Raw genomic sequence first — 20,225 nt, forward strand, 5'->3', positions numbered from 1 at the left:
TTTGCTGCCTTCCTATCACGTCTTCTAGTTCTTGCAGTGCATGAAGTAGTAAGTAATAAAACCCTATTCAGTTTCTTCTATGCAATGTGTAGCATTATTCTTGGAATGAGGGACTTCAGAAGGCAGACCCTTTTGGATCTACGTCCATGTTAAGCATATGCAGCCCCTTTCCCAAGAGGGAATAAATGACCTCTATTCTCTGTCACTTGAAGTAGTGCAGTAAGGAACCTCAGCAGGTTTGAGCTAGGGAGCAGACAATGTAACTTCGCATTCTTACTGGGAAGTTGGGTCGGGGAGACCCCTACTCCTGACAGCTTACAGAACGTGCTTTTGGCAAAAGTGGGCTTACAAAAATCTGCACTCATCATTTCAACAGCCATGATGTGGGGGGACGCAAAAGCGAGGACAGCCTTTAAATGGTCAGTATTGCTGTGAAATGTAACCACAAGACTATGGTTCATTCTTGCACAACTGATCTGCTCCCTTCTGCACTCCTAATGCCTATTGCTAGCATTTTTAGTAATAAGCATATGACTTTATCGCTAGTTATTTTTCTGTACAAAGAAAAGAATACTCTATTAGAACATGGTATTTCTTCTGCTTTAGGACCATCAACGAAAAAATTAACTGCTTTCTACTGCAGGACCAAAGTCTGTCTTCAGAAACACGTGCATTTCACAGAGGGAAATGAGGTCAAAATATTGGTCTGTCATGTTTTTATTACTGTTGATGATGCACAAGCCAGAAATAAAACAGCTTAACTTTCAGATCTTGAACACAGTTTGTAGGGCTGCCTGCCAGAAAGGATAAAACATGCATCCTTCTAAACTCAAGAACTGCAGCCAGCAAGCAAGGAACTGGGATTCGTATTCCAGTGATGATAATCATTGACACCATCACTCATCACAAACCAAGCCTTTTTTGATTTTGTTTTCATTTTTTAATTACTTAATATTTTCCCATATTTAACAACTTAGCAAAACAATTGAGACGTTTTGAGAACATCTTGACATCCACAGTAGATAGGTAACGCTACAGTACAAAATCAGATCATTCAAGTTTCAACAATTTATCATTTACTATTTCTTTGAAATAATTATGAACAGTTGAAGTTACAAATTGTAATCTTCTGAGTTAATCTGTAGTGACATAAATGAATTACGTACTTATAATCTTTTCAAAAACTCCTAATACTGAAAGAACTCTGTGTAATATAAAGTATGGCTTGAAAGAATTAAACACAGTCTTTGGCACTGTATACATACACATTTGGACAACCTTCCAAACCCCTGGTAATTTGAAGCATCTACACAAGACACTGGATATTTTACTAGAGAATGAGAGGTTGCACAAGGGATGCCTAACATCCTTCTGTGCTGAAGCTGAATGTCTGTAGAGGCTCTCAGAGATTTACTGTCAGAAGCCCGTTTCCATGAAGGGTCAGGAAGTGCAGACACTTGCACTTGCACAGTTCCAACAAGCTGGGTCAGTATAGGAAACACTGGCAAGGTATCTACCGATTCTGAAGATGCACTGTTTTCTGTATCTGGCATTTGATTCCCCGCACGAAGTTATTACCAACTTCCAAAAAATTTAGAATGCTGCCAAAACCAGGAGAGCCTGTGAGTAAACCTAATTCACATAAAAGGTCAGCAGTGACTTCTACTGCATTTCATTTAAAGTCAGTCTAAAAATAACACGCAAAAAAATCCTGAACTATATTAGCAGCCAACATCATACTTCCTTTAAAGCTCATAGTAGTAGCTGAATATACACTTACCACAGCACTCAGACATCTTACGTAATCAATCAATATTTGATTTTCAGAATATTTTTCTCATTCAGCAAACCTAGCCATTGGGTGCTCTCATCTTTAGTGCAACTCTCAATGAATCTCAGCGGGCACTTTGCATTGGCTTCTCTAAGGAGCAGGATCAAACCTCTAGGAAAGGACCAACAGTGCCAAAGAAACTATTCAAGAAAATACATCCTAAATTTGTTACTGCATAAAGGACATTCTCTATCTTGAAATCAGTATTACTTTCTGGGTACACCCATAAATAACAACTATAATCAGAACAAACTTTATTAAAATGTTGATATTAATACCAGAGAAAGTGAAAATATTTCTTAAGAAGAAAAAGCGAGAGGCTTCAGCAACAAAATACAACAGCACAGTGCCAAGCTGAACTTAACTAAGCTTGAGGTTTTGGACAGGATTCATTTCTGCTTGTGGTGTAAGTATGCACCACCTTGATTATCATTTAAAAAAATATTGACAGCTTGCCTTCTCATACCAATGCCTAGTAACAAATTCCAAATGTTTTGTCACATTTCTTGTGAGCAATGCCATCTGCCAGAGGTGGCATTTCATGGCTGTTTACCCTGACTCCCTCCAAGAATTCATCTGCCACTATCTAATGCTGCCTGAATAAAGGGGATTAAGACTCTGATGCAACAGAGACTATTGATAATTTGGTATAATTGGGAAGAAATGAAGATAAATGAGGTTGAGGATGGAGAGGCAATTAGTTGAGCTGCCTGTACAGCTGTGTTCTCAGCCTAGCTCCCCTGGCCTTTTCTTTGGTGAGGTATGTGCAAATTAAACATAATGACAAATACACTCTTCCCTAAGCTTTTTAGTTTGGGAAGCTTGAATATATGATTTTCACTTCTGAGAGTCTACGCAGTTTTCAGTTACAAAAAAGAAGAAAAAAAAATAAAAAGAAGAAAAAAAAAATATACTCACTGTTAAGATTTTTAAAGAGCAATGTGCATTGAGCACACCTATGGCTCAGTGTCTGTGCCACAGCTCCCCATTTGGCAGTGCTATGTAACACTGGTGCTAGTTTTGTGGTTTTGACCAAAAAGGATGAAGGCTTCTGCCTCCCTCAGTGCTACAGGGAGCCTTGATCGTTACAATTCTAGATGCCTTTCATACCTATATTCAGTGTCTTATCCTGTAAATATCCTTTATCCATGTAATTCGTCAAACAACAAACCGCAGTGCATGAACCCCCTCAACTATGGATTCTTTAAAAGTCCAGCCCCTCATTCTGCAGCTGGACTTCCACTGGTTTTAATTGTGCTAGCTTTTAAAATTACTGGTCAAAAAACTTCAAGTGAAATGTCTTGAAACTGCAAACAATATGCCTTTTACTCTACAACAGCTCTTATCATTTGTAAGACTTTTAGTCATAAATATAATATGAAGACAGCTACCCAGATAAAAACTTTATTTCTAAGCTACATTGTTCAGGTGAGGCAAAGTAATCAAGCTTGAATACCTTGAAAGGTATTTAAATCTAGGGTGAACATGTTCAGACTACAAACCTCCAAATCAGAAGGCACAAATCTGTAAGTCTGATTTCTAGTTCTTTCAAATATATTGAGATACGTTCACACTTAGAAAAATGTGCACTTACATAGTTTAACATAAACACACAAACCTCACATTTGCCACAAGAAATGCCACTATATATGTTTCATGCAAGATTCTAACATAGTTTTTCAGAAATGTCAAATAACGTAAGATCCCTTTCAGAAAGAAAACCAGTATTTACAGATGCAGTGCTGGCTTACAAACATATCTGCCTAGCTACCTACCATGGGAATTTTTTGCTTTCATATGTAGGTGATTCTATTTGAATGAGGTCTGACATGAAAGACTTCATAAAATTGTATTTTTTCCTGCATCCACATTACCTTCAGCTATTTTAACAAATTATTTTATTGATTACTTGAAAAAGGCTCTTTAGATGAAGCCAAAGCCCAGCTCTTACACATAGAAGGGATTTGGGGAAATGTTGGAAGAAAAATGTTGTGTCTTAAAAAGAATGACAATTTAATGTATTTATTTTGTAGCATGAGTTTTCAACATAGTTGCTTTGTACTGTAGATCCTCAAAGCCGAAAACACTTGAAATTATTCCTTTTCAAACTCACAGAACTTCCGCAAAGTACAATGCCTCCTCCTGATATTTTGTATATGAAAAAGCCTTTCTTAACCTCAACACTGTACTCTTCCCTGCTACTAAAAAGTCAACCAAAATTTCAGTTTAGCTTTATCTAATGTAATTTTTCATTTTGGATCAGACTTCTACAGAAGACAAAAAATAGGTCACTTTTTATGAGGCAAAGGTGTCAGAAGAACAAAAACCTCCAAACAGTTTATACTCAAGTTTAAATCTACCTTGTTTTGTCTTGCTGAAGCTGAAAATTTGGCTGAGGTTAACTGGTCCCTCATACAACAAAAGTTTTTAACATAGAGTTCAAGCAATGATTTTTTTTATTAGTCTGCAACATTCAAATTGCATGTATTACACATCTGGTATTTTACTGAACCCCCTTCTCGTTAACATTGTAATGAGCAAAATTATTTGCTGCCCATCTTCTGGCTTGACACTTTATCTAACTATTCCAAGTTAATCTTTAATCTTGTGGCTGACCGTGTACAGTGCACACGTTAAACAAGGCACATTGAGCAGAGCTTTGGTTTTTCACTGGAACAAATGCCTGCTTTCTCACACCTGCCCCACAGCTGGACACACTTACCCACATTCACGTCGGCAGCCTCCACCCCCTGGGATCACACAGGGTTGAGCGCTCTCAAACAAAGCCCAAATACACATCCCTGTAGGTGCTCCCGACCATGTCAGCATTGCTGTAGCCAACGATGCCCAACCCCAGCACTTGCCTTTTATTTTGCGTTGGAGAAACAAACTGCAGGACTTGCCTGATCTTACGTCTCAGCATGTCCCCTGGCCCTCACCCACAGTGATGGCACCGCTGGCCACGCACTCTGGCCAGGCAGGAGGAAAACGGTCAGGGGGGATTTTCAGAATGGGCAGAAACTGCAATGCAGTGGCAAGACCAAAATCCAGACAGTGACCCACTGAAGCACAGGCAAGAAGAGAAAAAGGATCAAAACTGCTCCCTAACTTCAACAGGTTACTGGGCACAGAACAGGTTGCAGTTCCAAAAACACTTCCATAACCTAAAAGGCAGCAGAAGGCAGCTGCTGACTGAGCAAGCTACAAAGGAAAGGCAGGTGATAAACCAGAAATGAACACATGAAAAATTTTACACTGGCACGAATAGGACAAAGAGCTGAAAATGAAATATTTGGTTTGGCATGTTGGTCTTGCATTTTTTTCCCACTTCCACATTAAAACATTTGTCTCAGTCCATCTTCTTTTTCTTCCATTTCATATATCCCTTCCTCAGAGGTGGCTGCTAATTCTCTTTACATCAAAATCCCATCCCCGAATCATAAAATGTGACAGACTCACAATGACTGCAAGGGATTAAGTGAAGCTGTTCCTAAGAAAATATGCTGCAATTTTATAGAACCCCTCCTCGCTGTTTTTCAAACGCCTCTGTGATTACAGCTGTATTATGAGGCTAAACATGAGTTCTGCTTTACCTCGTCTCAGTTCTGGAACTCAAGACACATCCAATTTGAGTATAAAAGTGAGTATACAATAAACAACTGCTTTCTGACTGCTAGAGTTTTTTCTTTATTTATTTGTACCCTACTTTTAAATGATCGCTCATTTCCCTGTTGTCTACTGGTACATACAGCACTATTATATAAGATTGTAAAGCTAAACAATGCCATTATTACCAAGACAACTGTGATCGCTCAGAAGTAGAAAAGCAAAAGGCAGAAAGAAGTAACTGAAGAAGTAGTTCTGAAATTACTATCTTACTTAGCATACTAAAACATTACGACAAATACTCATGTGCCACACCAGGTAAGCTTGTTAAAAGTGATGTTGGAATGGTATGTATCTGAAAGATGAAACATAGGAAAGAGCCGCAATGCTGTTAAAGGACCACCTAAAAACCACAGAAAGTTCCTAATGGAAAAAAAAGTTTTTCTGAATAAACGCTACCCTAATCTATAAAGTTGACTTGAAAAGATGTAATTTGTGGTTTACTGTGGGGTATTTGCATAAAGGAGCTAACACACAGCTCTAGCTGATGGTTGGGGATAATAGCCACAGATTTCAACAGATTTTCAGAGCTCCCTGGTATATGCTGAGAACAACAATATCAAAAGGTTCCTCTCTCCAGCACTGCTGGTGTCAAGGTTAATGAGCTAAAACTTGTTAAATTGATATTACCAAACTAATGACTTCTTTATAGTATACTGCACAGATTTTGACAGACAAGCTAATGTAGAATATTGCTAGTCTTAATTGAATTAGAAGTTACTGCATGTATACAATTAAGATAAGTAAAAATAGAGGAGCTGAGAGGCAATTGTCTATCTAGACCATGCTATTGTCACATACCTCATGTGCTGCCACACATACACTTCAAGTGTCATGTTCATTCCCTGAATTCAAACTACATTCAACTGCAGACATAAACAGGAGAGGAAATACCAGCATCTGCAGACAGGCTACTGGCTACCAGTAACCCTTAAAAAAAGCGTATCTTGAGCCTCCTAACTTCCCTCTTTACCAATGCACACACTGAATCAGAAAAAAGCCATGTAAACCCACAGAGCCTCTTGATGACTGTGCAAAACATACGCTCAAAAGCAGGATGAAGGGAAATTGCCTTATTCCCAAAGCACTGTGACTCAGAGCCATTCGGCAGCTACAACCAACCACGGAGAGTAAAGTAACACATCCCTTCTGCCAGGGTCACTTTTTCCATCAGCATGGGAAGTATCCTCCTGCTGGGGAGTGGGATTGTGCAGCTTTCTACCAGTTGCAAACCTTCTGCGGCATACTGGAGAAGCTCCTGTCTACAGGGGAATTTTCTAAATTACATGTTTTGTAAATAACATATGTTGTAAGGATACTGAGGATACTGAAAATACCTTTTTTTTTTTTTGAGAAGTAATCAGCCTCAACAAAAAATCCAGGACAAATCTGTAAGAAGCACATTACAGCAGAACAGATCTGCAATTTAAAACTTTTGACTTTGAAATTATTTAAATAATATGAACATGATCTTAAAATATTTTTACATCAACCATACCATACATTAAGACAGAGGGGAAATAAATACCTGGAATCTAAACATACATTAAGACAGAGGGGAAATAAATACCTGGAATCTACATCCAAAATAGAAAATAGATGAACAAACAGCGGGGGGGGGGGGGGGGGGGGGAAGAGGAGGATATTTAATGAATCATATTAGAATGGAAGGAGCTTATGAAAAATAAATGGCATTTGTAGATGATTAAATTTTGAAGGTGAGATGTTGTAAAACTACATCAACCATTTATTTCAGTACAATAACACATACAATAAATAAAGGTTTTTTTAAAATCCAAACTGAAGATTCACCGCTATCTGATGACTTGGATTTTCCATTTACGTTGTACAGGGGCACAATTTGGGCTGCAATTATTCAAGGCAGTTTCAAAGAAAGAAGAGCTGCTAGAGTTGGATAGAAAATCAGTGTCAGTCACGAGCAATAGGGCAATGCAAATGTTTCTTCTACAGACAGAATCACTCAGTTTAAATTCAGAGAGGCTCATTAGAGATTATCCTAAATAAAAGACACGTACAAGTTTCATGCAGATGCCCTTCTGTTTAGATAGTATTTTTCTATTAAAGTTCAATCTCTCAATAACACAGAAATGTTCTTTAACATACAGTATATAACCAGATACATTTGTTATTAATAAAAAATGAAATTAAAAATATTTCTCATGCTATATTTTAGTGTTTTCTAAAGGACTTTTCTCCCAGGATTTAAGATTTTACAGAGGAAGAGAATAAAGTTAGATTCAACTTCCAAAAAGTACCTGCTTTGTCAAAATCAAGAAAAATTCAAGAGGTGCTGCAAACGAGTGGGAATATTTCTCAAGGATGAAATGCCAAAATCCCCCTTACATCAAATTCTTAAGAGACAGTCAATCAGAAAACAGATCCATAGGAACTTGCAAGACACTTCTTCCTACTGCTTTTCCAATTTCTATCTGAAATATGAGAAAATAAATCACAATTAAACTAATATTGTATGTCTTACAGGAAAAGGAGAAAAAGCAGCCTCTCGTGTCCCATGACATTAGTAATTGAATATACAGCTCTTATACAGGTATGCTGGAAGTTTCACTAGTCCCAAAGTTTCACTTGTCTCTATCCTTACAGTAGCCTGAGCATCTTAAAAAGAAGAATCTGTTCTCATTTTTGTATTGAGCAAATGTAGAGCAGACACCACCCCACCCAATTTTCTAGTTTTTAAATATCAATGCATGTCTGATCTTAAAGGCAAGCTCAACATTTATGTCTTGTCTTGGTGATAAAGTTCATGAATATATAATGAGAGCGGAACAACTCTGCTACTGATTAAATGTCAAAAAAGGTTTTATTGTCAAATATACTGTAAATACAGAAGATATACAACAAAGAACATTAATTGCAGATAGCTCTGTACAGCTTAAAAAATGCACATGATCTAAACAGGAAATGTTGATTTTCAGCTTCAACTATCAATTTTAATTTACCTTCAGAATGTACCTCCAGTCAACCTGTAAGGATAAAATGAGCTATAAAATGGCCAAACTCACCAAAATGAAACGCTTCCCATTCAAGGGCAGATGTTAGTATGTTGGACTCTCTATCACAAGCATTCATAGCAGCATTAACCAATCTATCCAAAACTCTGGATCTTTATTGAATTTATCTAAACCTTTGTGAACATTTAGAAGAGATATAACGTGAAAAAATGGTCAGGATAGATGAAAAGCTGGAATAGCCATCCTCACAAATTCAGAATGGGGTTTGCCTGCCCGTGTAGCTCTCCAGCAAAAAAAACCAAACAAAAAAACCCAAAAACCAAACACCAACAAAACAAAACAACAAATAACAATAACAAAAAACAACAAGCCCAACAAACCCCAACGAACATCTAGCCTCTACAACAGACTGCAGGTGACCACAGGTCAGCAGTACCTTGCTTCCGGGAAATGTCAGTAGAGTAAGTTTCTCACGTTTATACAAGATAGCTGTATGCATGACTGGGAGAAGTTCTCCCTCCCTATCCTGTTGTACACTTGCACCGAGCACTGCCTCGGCCTTGACCGAAGCATTGTGTTGGGCTGGGAACGGGCAGGATATGAGTCATCTGGAGAGAGGCCAGAGCAGTGCAGGGAGAACTGACCGGGGACCTAGAAAATCACCAGTATGTGGCACATCCAAAAGAGCAGGCTTGTTTCATGCAGGGAAGGGAAGACAGATCGGAGACTCGCTAATAGTCTTCACTAGATAAAAGACATGTTCTGTAATAAAAGGGAATAAATTGTTCTCCAGACCCACGCTGTACAGAACAAGAAGCGGCAAGGAAAGACTGTAACAAAGATGACTTAGGTTAAACATGAGGAAAAATGGCCATGATTAGTAAGCCTATAAAATTTCTAAAATTAAGCTGGATAACTATGTCAGACATGACACGGGCAGAGTTCTTGCTTCATTGAGAGTGTGGCTGAGAAAACAAGCTTGGAAGTGCTGTTCTCCTACGATCCTGAACACCACAGCCAGCAATACAGAGAGCAGCCTCAGGGGCAGTGCCAAACCGCGGGGTGAACAGCCCGTCCTGAACCCACCCTGCCCTCACTAAAGTACAGCTATCACCTGACCTAGATCTGTACGCTACAGCACACCACACCACACCGCAGGGTACAGCCTAGAGTGTTTATCCACAACATGGGATCGTGATCCTATGTTACAGGCTCTTCTTCAGCTACAGGAACTGCACAGTTTGAGAAGACACTGCTATTCTAAAACCGTCAGGTGTGTGCTTTCTGTGCCTCTCAAGATTAAACATATATCTGCAAAAATTAATACACAAACTGGCCATCCTAAAAATACATGTGAGTTACCAGATAAACTAGTATCTGTTACATTTCCAAGATAATAAACACATTAAGATGACATTTGAAACATACTAAAAATCCATGTATTTTCCCTTTAGATTATGGACAAATTAGTAACTTCAATTATATGGTGCCAACAAGATTTTCTTCTCCATGACTAAATGGACCAGGTTTGAATATTCTTCATTGATCTTATTAATGTAAATTAAACTTCTAAGAAATTAAGAACAATAATTTAATTTGAGGAAAAAAGGTTTCAGCCATGGAAATTAATGATTTCTAACACACTCTGGTGATACACAGGTACATTTACTCTTGGTCCGAGACAACATAGCTGGGCTTTCATAGTTTTAACTGGAGTGACCTGATAAATTGCTGCTCTTGTATACAGTTATGGGTTGGGTTTTTTCAAAGGAGCTAAAAACACAGACTACCCACCTGTATCTATTTTTAATTTGGTAATGACTGTACTTGCTAAAATTCTACCAAAATGTCACTCACAGCTTTGGATTCCAGCTTTTTTTAAACAGAATATGAAGCAGAAAGCCTAACCTATTATGCAAAACAGTCAGATGCTTACTTTTAAAAACACAGAAATAAATGCAAAATCCTGATTTTCTTACAGATCAAAACTTTATTAAAGGAAAAAAAAACCCTGAATATAAATATTCAAGATAGTCAAGGTATTCTATAAAAAGCAATAAGGTTCTGATCTGTGTATGTCCTGTTTACCCATAGAGTCCCTACTCCAGAACAGAGGGATGCCTCTTACTTTGTGGGTGCAAGTAAAGGCAGAGTCACTTGAGACCACAGTGACTTCTGTCTCATCAAATTCACAAATCAGCTAGACATTTAAACAGCACCAACTGTTGCAAGTAAAACTGCTACCAAATCTCAGCTGCAAAAATGTCAGTTCAGGGCACTCTGCAAAAATCTAGTACTGAATGCTTAACTAAAACCCAACATTATTAAAATGGGGGTCTTTCTGGATTAATGCTACTCTTTCGAGTGAGAAAATATTCCAAATGATCACACCACAAACATTTCTTACCTCAAACAAATTAACTGTACGTTAGGGGACGTTTTTAAAAAATCTGATTAAAATCATAATTCATGAGACTCCTGCTGTTGGCAGCTGCATCACTATCAATGACATCCTTTGGGGGACTCTCAGCATGTGGCCCGTATCAAAGGTAATAAGCCAGTTTTCATCCTAACTTATGTAAGCTTTAACAAGAACAAGAATGTTTCAAACTTTATAATGTAATTAAAATATTAAGTACTTTTTTATTGTTAAAATATCCTTAATGTGAGATTCAAGTTGACTCATCAGTATTAAAATACTTGCTTTTCCTAACATACTGGAATTCTTTACGTTCTGGATTCCTTACATCCTTATATATTTAAATGGGAAATTAAACAACATTGGTTAAGATGGTTGGTTTTTTTTATTTTCTGCAACATGATGATAGGTAGACAAGATTTTTTGAAACAGCGTACATACAAGGACCTCAAAAAAAAAAAAGAAAAAAAAGAAAAAAATTACGTATTTGACACATGGTACTTCAGTATTCTTGTTCTTTGGTAGCACTGTGGAAAATCTGCAAATCACTAGGTGTACCTCTTAGCATTTTTGGCATCCCTAATTACCAGAGTTCATCTGATCCCCAGTTGATAGCTCATGCTCCCAGGATCGCTTTTGCTTTTATCCAACCATGGTTTAACATGAAACACAAAATGCATTTCAGAGAGGTAGATCAGGACCGCACTTTTCTTTTTCCTTCCCTTTCCCACTAAGCATCAAGACCAGAAAGGCAGAGATGTCTGGGGATGCTGTCTCACCCTACGCCTGCCTGCAGTGAGCAGCTCTGCTGCCTAAAGGGCACAACAGTACTCTTCACGTCATGTCCTTCGGCAGTCACAGAAGCCCACTAAAATGTCTGAATTGGAATAATTTTTCCTTTTAAAATGCAGTGAACCGATTGGTCTTAATAAAAGTTTACGCAGAAAGTCCTAAATTTGGTAGATTTCTGGTAACTATTGCTCTCTACACTGCCACAGCAGTTCCTCTGCCTTGCAGGGAAACACAAGACCTCATCTTAATGAGGGACACTTCTGAGCTACCTGCTTTCCTTCAGCAGGTTGATATTGACCACAAATATCTGCTGCTACTAACAAATGTGAAAATTATAAGCAAGGAAAAAACGTAGCCTTGGCTCTACAGTGGCCAAAATGATTTACGACATCAAGACCTAGTGAAGACAACATACTTTGAAGGGACTGTATGAACTCAGCCTGCACTCACGTGTTCTGTGCCCACCACTCCTAATTACTTCATTTACGACTGTAAAAGTGTTTTAACAGACAAAATTAATTATTTTGAATAATCCTTCTGAAATATGATATGCATTTTAATTGTATGCACCCTGTCATTAATTAAAGTTCTCTACCTTTTGTTGCATTAATTCAAAGATCATATCAGTGACAAAGCAACAATTACAAGAAGACTGTTTACTAAAATTAAAAATAAAGTTAAAAGGTTAATGTACTCTTGCGATACTCTTAAAGTAATGCTAAAATGTTTTCAGTTGAGTTTTTCCTAGACATTTTTTTTTTAGTCTTTAAAATCAATCTCTTTGTTCCAGGAACACATTTCCTGTCAATAAAATGAAAAATGATATAGATTTAGGAGGATAGTGGTCTCAGCGTAGCATCTCTCATATTATTATTCCAGTATCATCTGTTACAAAGTAAGACCAATTCCCACATCTAATTACAAACAGGATTTCAGAGTCATTAAACAAAATACATTTCCATTAGTGCTGCTGTAAGAAGATAGGGGAAAAAATGAAGATTAGTTCATGCTGCACCTCTGTTTTTCAAGCTTTGAAGATTTAGACCTCTGCACTCTAAGACTATAAATTTGTAATGGATCTGAAAGGTGACAGACATGTGAAAGCTCTCAATTCTATGCAGTTTAGCCATACCATTTGCATTTTGTCATTAGTTTATCTTTTGCTGCACTTAGTTCTGATAGTAGATATGGCAAGAATCTAAGAGAGGTTGTTTATGATTACACTGTGTGCACCCGGAGGCATTTTATTTGGTGTTAGCAAGTTGTTGTTTTTAATAGATATGAATCTTGATTTTCTGTATTAAATTCGTTCCAGCAAAAGTTAGAAATCATTGTAGGGAATTCTGTCTTTATGAAAAAAAAATGTACTTTATGCTCTGGAAAAAAGGAACAGCAGTTCTTTGACTTCAGATAAGATAACAGCCAAAATATGCTGAGGAAGCAGATTGTGTGATATGTTTAACTGTTGAAATATAAACTTACAAGTATATATATTTTCCATTCATAAACAATTACCAGCATCTAATTGTCATGAATCCATTAAAAATACACTCTTGAGAATTACCCACTCAAAAAGCACGCACACAAACCAGAGCTTAATAACTTTTCTAGAAAGAGGTCTATGTAAGATAATAACTAAATTTGCTTATCTTTAAAACAGTTTATATTAGCTTATGATGTTATACAAACATCAATTAATTTTCATCATGTGGAAGATAAGCATCAAAAATCTGAAAGATTAATTCCTCTCAAAGAAAATAATGCCTCAGAGTTAGAGAAAAGCACAGAGAATTTCATTTTCAGAAGTTGTCTGAAGTTGTATTTCCGATATTAGCTTTAAAACTACAGCCAGAGCTACTTCATATTTCTCAGTCGGGTGTCAGTCAATCCAAATATGTAAGTATTAGCTGATGAATCAACATTTGTGTGTGAATCGCATGTATTTACGATGAAATATTTTTGTTCATATTTAAGTGAGTAAGAATGCTTTTTAAAAAGACAGTTAAAGACTCACATGCATTCAATTGGTAAATGCTTAAGAATCTATCTGAAATGGGACCTTAAAATAGTTTGCAGATGAGAAACGAATTCCATTTTGCCCTCCACTGAATCTGTGGTTCACTAAAGCATCCTAAAATTCTTGGTATTAAACCCTGCCCAATGGTGGGGTAACACAGGTATTCGCTCTCCAAGAACCCCCCCGATTTGCCAAGCAGTAGATACACGCGCTTCTTGTTTCCCAGCTTCACACACAGAGCCGGGGTTCTTGGGATAACTGAGAGGGCCCGTGGAAGCCATCACCGTCAGGGAGAAACAGAAGGGAATACAGCAGAATACAAACAAGGTACAACCAAACCTGCCAACCAGCTTATCACCTCCTGGCTAATGTCTGAGGAACTGTACCTTAAAAAAGAAAACAGTACATCAACATCTTCCTCCAGAACGACCAGTCGCTGACTCCAGGAAAGCCTCACTCACATTATCTGCAAGGAATTCATGGCTCTGGATCATTCAGCAACCATGGACATTTTCTGACAAGCAGCAATGGGTAAGCTTTTTAAAGCCTCAGTGTTAGGTAAATGTTTTTAGTCCTTTCACTCCATTTTCACTGAAAAAGAAAGCTTCCCATTACTTAGATATCCCCTGCAAGTGAGTTCAGGACATTTCCAGGAAACCACACCTCCAAACCTACGTACGGAAGCACATCCTGAAAGCTGCTGCGCTTCATCACTACGCGAATATTCTTCCAAGTATTACAGTCTTGGGATGAACACTCTTATGCAGAGCTTGTCCTCACTGCAGTCACCTGTGGGCCATACATGCCTGCACTGCCCAGAGGAGCCTCACTTGTACGTCAGACTTCAGCATGCCGCTCCCTCGCCCTGTGCTGGGAGTCACCCTGCAGAACCAAGGTCTCATTGCTTCAGAAATTATTATTTTCTTTTTCTCAGCCACACGCTGTAACACGGCCCAGTCCTACTGCAAAACCCAATCTCCCCCAGAGACACCCATCCCAGACTGATGGACTGAACAGGAGCTGTGAGTGCTCTGGACTCATTTCTGATCTCCAGATCTTTCGGGCTGTGCCTCTGCATGACACTGACCATCACTTGCCCAGCCCGGTCCCATCGGCTGTGCAATACGTGTTATACCATGAGCCATACCCACAGTACAATATCATCTGCATGCTTGAGGGAAAAAAAGCACATCAAAACTGTCATCCTCCTTCCTGTCTGTCCTGCTTATCCCAGTGCTCAACACATTTGTGTTCGATGGGCATTTCAGCACCCAGCCGACAGGGAGGCCCGTTCAGCCTCTATGTGCTATTCTCGACTTCCAGCATGAGAAGCAAGCACCTCCACACTCACCACGGCCAACACAGGTACATATCTAAAGAAAGAGCTATCTCAGGTTTTAGGATGAAATGTTTTCATATACCTGCAAGGGCTGGAGTCAAACAAGCTGAGTTTTTGGATGAGATGGCACAAAAAGCAAAACATATCAAATTCTCTCCTACTTCAAGACTGTATATACTCCTCCTGGCAAAAGGACAGTTAAAGAAAATTAAATGTATACTTCACTAGCTTTTCAATTGATTCTAAAAATATTAATAGTAGTTTTGACTGGTTATATTTTTTAAATGGCATGAATGTTTTGTGTTCTTTAAATAAAATTATCATCTTTGAAACAATAACTCTCTGCTCACTTAACACAAAAATACTTGGTTTAACAACAGGAAAAATGACTTTATGAAGTCTGCACTGCACTCAAGGAATAAAAAAATCTGTTCACTGGTCTTGTCATTTTTTTACTCTTACAATAAAATAACAGCCTTGGCATCCTGCTTTTTAGAATAAAAGACCTACCTCTTTTGACTTTTCAAGCACTTGAAAATTTTAAAAGAGAAAAACTAAAAAATGCTGACCGTGTAATAGCTGGGTATTCATGGTGGGTGGAGAACATGAAAGGTTACAATATGGATCTGTGCCTACGCATTTCTTTTCAACTTGAGCAGCATCCTCCTGCTTCTGCTAACTCGGCAATCATACAGCTGACAGATTTCTGGGTTTTCTAAATAATGCATGGGATTTTCTTTTAACATGTCAGTGCAAAAGTATCAATTCTGCCCCTGTGTCGTTTGTGATGCTGATTTTCCTTGACAGCATTCCATTAAACCAATGAGTTTTTTCCCTCCTGATGGTTCCTTAAATATTCCTCTGAGTGATGTATTTGTGGTTTTTTAAACAGATTGTGAAGGATGTTTGCATTTGTGAGAAAACTGCATGGCAGGTACTGAAGGGGAAAAAGGATAAAAAGATAACACTTTCTTTTTTTCCCTATGAAGAGCTTTTTCTCTGATCCTCATATGCCAAAAGCTAGGGTGTTTTTCCTTTCTTTTCTGCCTAACTTAGCTCCTTGTCTGGAAATTAAGCAACAAGACTCTACATACAGAATAACATTTTGACTTCCTAAGGAAATACCACTGAAACACTTAGTACTGTTTGATATCTCTCTTGGGAAAGCAAAACACATTTATTAAATCATGCATGCTAACTCCAAAAGCCAACAGAAGGAAATAACTGCTTTATTCTTTGCACTGAGGTTTTGTACAAACAGGTACTGTCACGGATTGCTATGCACTGATCCTTCCTTGCTTATGCAGCTTAAAGGATGTTCAGGTAATATCACCAATACTATATTTCGCAATCTATCCTTCGTGTTCCAGTTCTAGCACTTGTACAAACTACCTGCTGCCATGTTATCATGAAAAAAAAAAAAAAAAGCTCTGATTTCACATAAGTTTCAACTTTCCCTAGGCAATTACATGCTAATTTCCAGAATCTACTACACCTAATTCTAGTATTGCATGATGATGAAACAGAAGATCTTTATAAACATTTTTGTGTTTATAAACACACAAAAAAAGAGAGGTTTGGTTTGGTTTGTCTTATTTCTACAGAACAGCAAAATTGATGACGTGGCTGGGCTTTGAGAGATCTGCACACACACCCGGCATACCTGGCTTCAGCTGCCAGCTCCAAACTCTTGATCTTACTCATTTTCCAACGTGGAATACGAAAGGCCACATCACTCCTGGCACGTATTACCAGTCATGTTTTACAGCATGACTTGCCTTAGCTATGGCCACCCTCCCGACTCAAGGCAGCCCTCAGGTGTGTGCACTGCCGGCCATCAACAAACCGCCTCATCACCAGGGACCCACATCCAGCAGCCAAAACGGAGGACGAGGATTATGAAAGACTTATGGCCACTGGGAATTTGAGATTTCAGAGGGATTACTTTCTCCCGCTTCCAGACACCTATGTCCCCAACTACATGGTTCTCTGGATTCAACCTTCTTTCCCAGATCCTGCAAGAAGATGGGGACAAGACAGTAGGCCACAAGGAACAGCTAGCACAGATCAGCTGGAATGTGGGGCCAGAGATCCTATAGTGCCAGATTAAACTGGAGATTTTTCAACTGCCTGAGAAGGCATATTCAACACTTCATATGATGAGTAGGAAGGTGCAAAAAAATTTCTTTCTCTTCTGCAGAGGGAGTGGAAGGAGGGCATTAATGTTCAAATGTATAACAACATTCTTCACAGCACTGTGAACTAATGCATTACTTCAATTAAAAAATATGTGAAAATTTTGGGGGGTGTGTGTGGTATTTTTCTTTTTTTTCTCTCCACAGTTTCAGTGTTGTCTCTTGCATCATTTTTTAAAAAATTATTTAGAATATTCCAGTACTAAACTCCACCATTACTGAGATTATAGTAGTATCACAAAAAGGAGGGAGGTAGGACCTGGCAGCAAAAGCATACTGGATGGACCAGAAGCAGGAAAAGAAGTGGCACGTTTACTCCCCACTTCCTTAGACACACCTGTAAGATTCAATTCCACACGTGTAATTTCCTAGAGGATAATATAGTATCTGAGGAAATACTGTTAGTGATCCTGAGAGTTAGAGATCAGATTTTAAATTGATAGCATGAACTCTGGCTTCAGATACAGAAATTCTTGAAAAAAATCCATCATCAAAGGTACACACACACAAAGAAACTACAGAAGTGACATTCTAGGCATTACTAAAGAAGCAAATCCAAAATTATTTCATAATGACTTCAACAGACACAGATGGAGACTGAAATGAATATGACAAAACAACCTCACCACTTTTGTATTATACTAATGGCTTGTGTATAATGACACATTTCCAAAAAAATCTGGCAATAAAGTTTCAGGACTTAATACCAACCAATTACATTTTTAACTCAAAGCAAACAACAGCAAGAGACTACTCCACTCATCTAACAGACTACGGAATGAGGTGGAAAGCACACATCCTAATGTGAAATATTTAGTGGTGTGGTATCTTACGCTTGCCAAAGGAAGTTAATGTGTAACACTGAGGTAAAAGCCCAAACTCTATAGGTGTTTGTTTTTTTTTTAAGCAAAACTGCAACCCTTCAAGTCTTTGTTACAGTAAAAAGAAAAAAAAAGTAAAAGGAAGCAAAAGGTCCTCTGCTCTGTATAGCTGTATTTCTGATTTGACAGCTACAATTATAATCATTCAGACATCTATTTCCCACAAACTCTCCACAGCCATAACCTTTAGTGATTAATTATAAAGTTCCAGGAGCAATAGTACACAGACTAATTTCCTAAAACAATAAAAGACAGAATTTCTCATTTGGAGCTAAATGAAACACGAACAGGTTGTTATTCATGCTGAAATCTAGATGCAGAGTCATGTTGCAGCCATTACAGAAGCTATTAAACACAACCTCAAATCAAAGAAACTGTAGGTCTCTCTCCTAAAATAAAATGTTGTTCTCACTTATGAGGCTTCTGACTCTTTTGCTCTGTTCCTTTTTACCTCTTCTTAGTAAAAAAAATTTCAAAATTCCATTTTCTTTCTCATTTCGCAACCCCATTTTGTTTTTAATAGTCATTTAAGCTGTAAGAGTCTAGAGCAAAACAAACGGTAAAGGTTTCATGTACACAAAATTATCATGGTGTTCTCTTCACAGTGAATCAAAGTTAGAAAATGTTTATCAACTTCTAAACAAAATGCCTACTCTCTTCGTGCCCCACCTCAGTCACCAAGGAGTTTTCTGTCGTGAATGTTTAACAATTCCTCTGTTATTTTTTATAGTGAAATGTATAGTTAAGTTTTTATATTCTTTTAATTTTTGTTTTCCTTGACACATCCTGCTGTACTTGCTTAATGTAAACCTTTAAAAAAAGATCCTTCAATAAAGAGAGAAGCCAGGCTTTACATAAATGATCCTAATGTTGGCATTGCAGATACTATAAAGAGGGGAAATTCTTATTTTTAATACAATTAGTTCTTTTTGTTAAGGACTTACTTCTCTGTCTGTAATCAACATCGGCACTCGATCCAGCAAATTTGCTCTTGGAAATTTTACTGAATTAGGCAATGAAAAAGGGAAAGAATTGAGAAAAGATCTTTATATAACTGATACCATATCCTTATACTTGAGTCTCACTGAAACTTCAGCTAAAGTCAGTGGGAATTTTTCCAAATATTTAAATTGGTATTGAGTCTGTTACAGAACTCACTGAATTGTTAAACCACTGAGAACTTTGATTTAATATGCATACTCTTGACATACTTTCGAAAGGCTTGGTATGATAGTTCCCTATAAAACTTGTCAACAAGGTAGCTAAAATAACAGTACTAATGTACTGTAGATTCTCGCCATACGAAGTACACAAATTCTGCCGTATCAGGTAACACACAAACCCACGAACATTAAAATCAGCAAGCTTTTGTACAGCAGCTTTTAAAAACTCTAATACTAACTCTGCATCTTTCCCGTATGAAGCTTCTTTGCTTTTCTGCAGGAATTCTACCTTCAGTCATATTTCTTAGCATTCAGTGAAACTTCATAATTAATTTTGGACTATATAGAGTGTATAAGAATTACAGAAACTAAATATGCTTTTTCAGTGCTTTTTTTCTGAATTCAATATGCACTAATTGATTAGGGTCTGAGGGGTGAATACAAAATACATAACCTACGTAATAGAAAGCTGGGTAAGGGTTTAATGCATGAATTAGAAGCCAGATTTCTTCAATACAGATGAGTACACAAAATTAGCAAAAGGCAATACCACTATTGGAAAGACTGCTTTGTGCATAATTTGTCATGAATTCAAAGTTATTCCTTTAGAAAATGAGTCTAAGACCTCCCAGCTGCTACTTTATTGGTCTAATAAATTACCATTTTGATGGTACAATGCATATACACTATACACCAGCCAAGCAAGCAAACTGTTAGAGCGGCTTCATCTTTAGAGACGCATGTGTGACTTCAGACGTGTGAATGCTGATGGGAGATCTGATTGCAATGAGGGATGAGACAATGCCTCTGTTCTTGAATTGATAATGAAAACAAAGGATGCTTAAGTTTCCAAAATGGTAAGAGTGTATTGTAGGCTTGTTTGTGTCAAAAAAAGTGAGTCCAAGTGAAACCGCCCTTGTTGTAATAGGTAT

The 20,225-nt window shown here is 37.8% G+C and overlaps 1 protein-coding gene across 4 annotated transcripts in view; it reads right to left on the minus strand.

Annotated features, from left to right (window-relative positions):
- DACH2 (dachshund family transcription factor 2) overlaps positions 1–20,225 on the minus strand; it is a 311,011-nt gene that overhangs the window by 80,503 nt on the left and 210,283 nt on the right. The gene's annotated exons all lie outside the window — the stretch shown is intronic.

The sequence above is a fragment of the Falco peregrinus genome, chromosome 13, assembly GCF_023634155.1.
Source record: "Falco peregrinus isolate bFalPer1 chromosome 13, bFalPer1.pri, whole genome shotgun sequence".
NCBI classification, from domain to species: domain Eukaryota; kingdom Metazoa; phylum Chordata; class Aves; order Falconiformes; family Falconidae; genus Falco; species Falco peregrinus.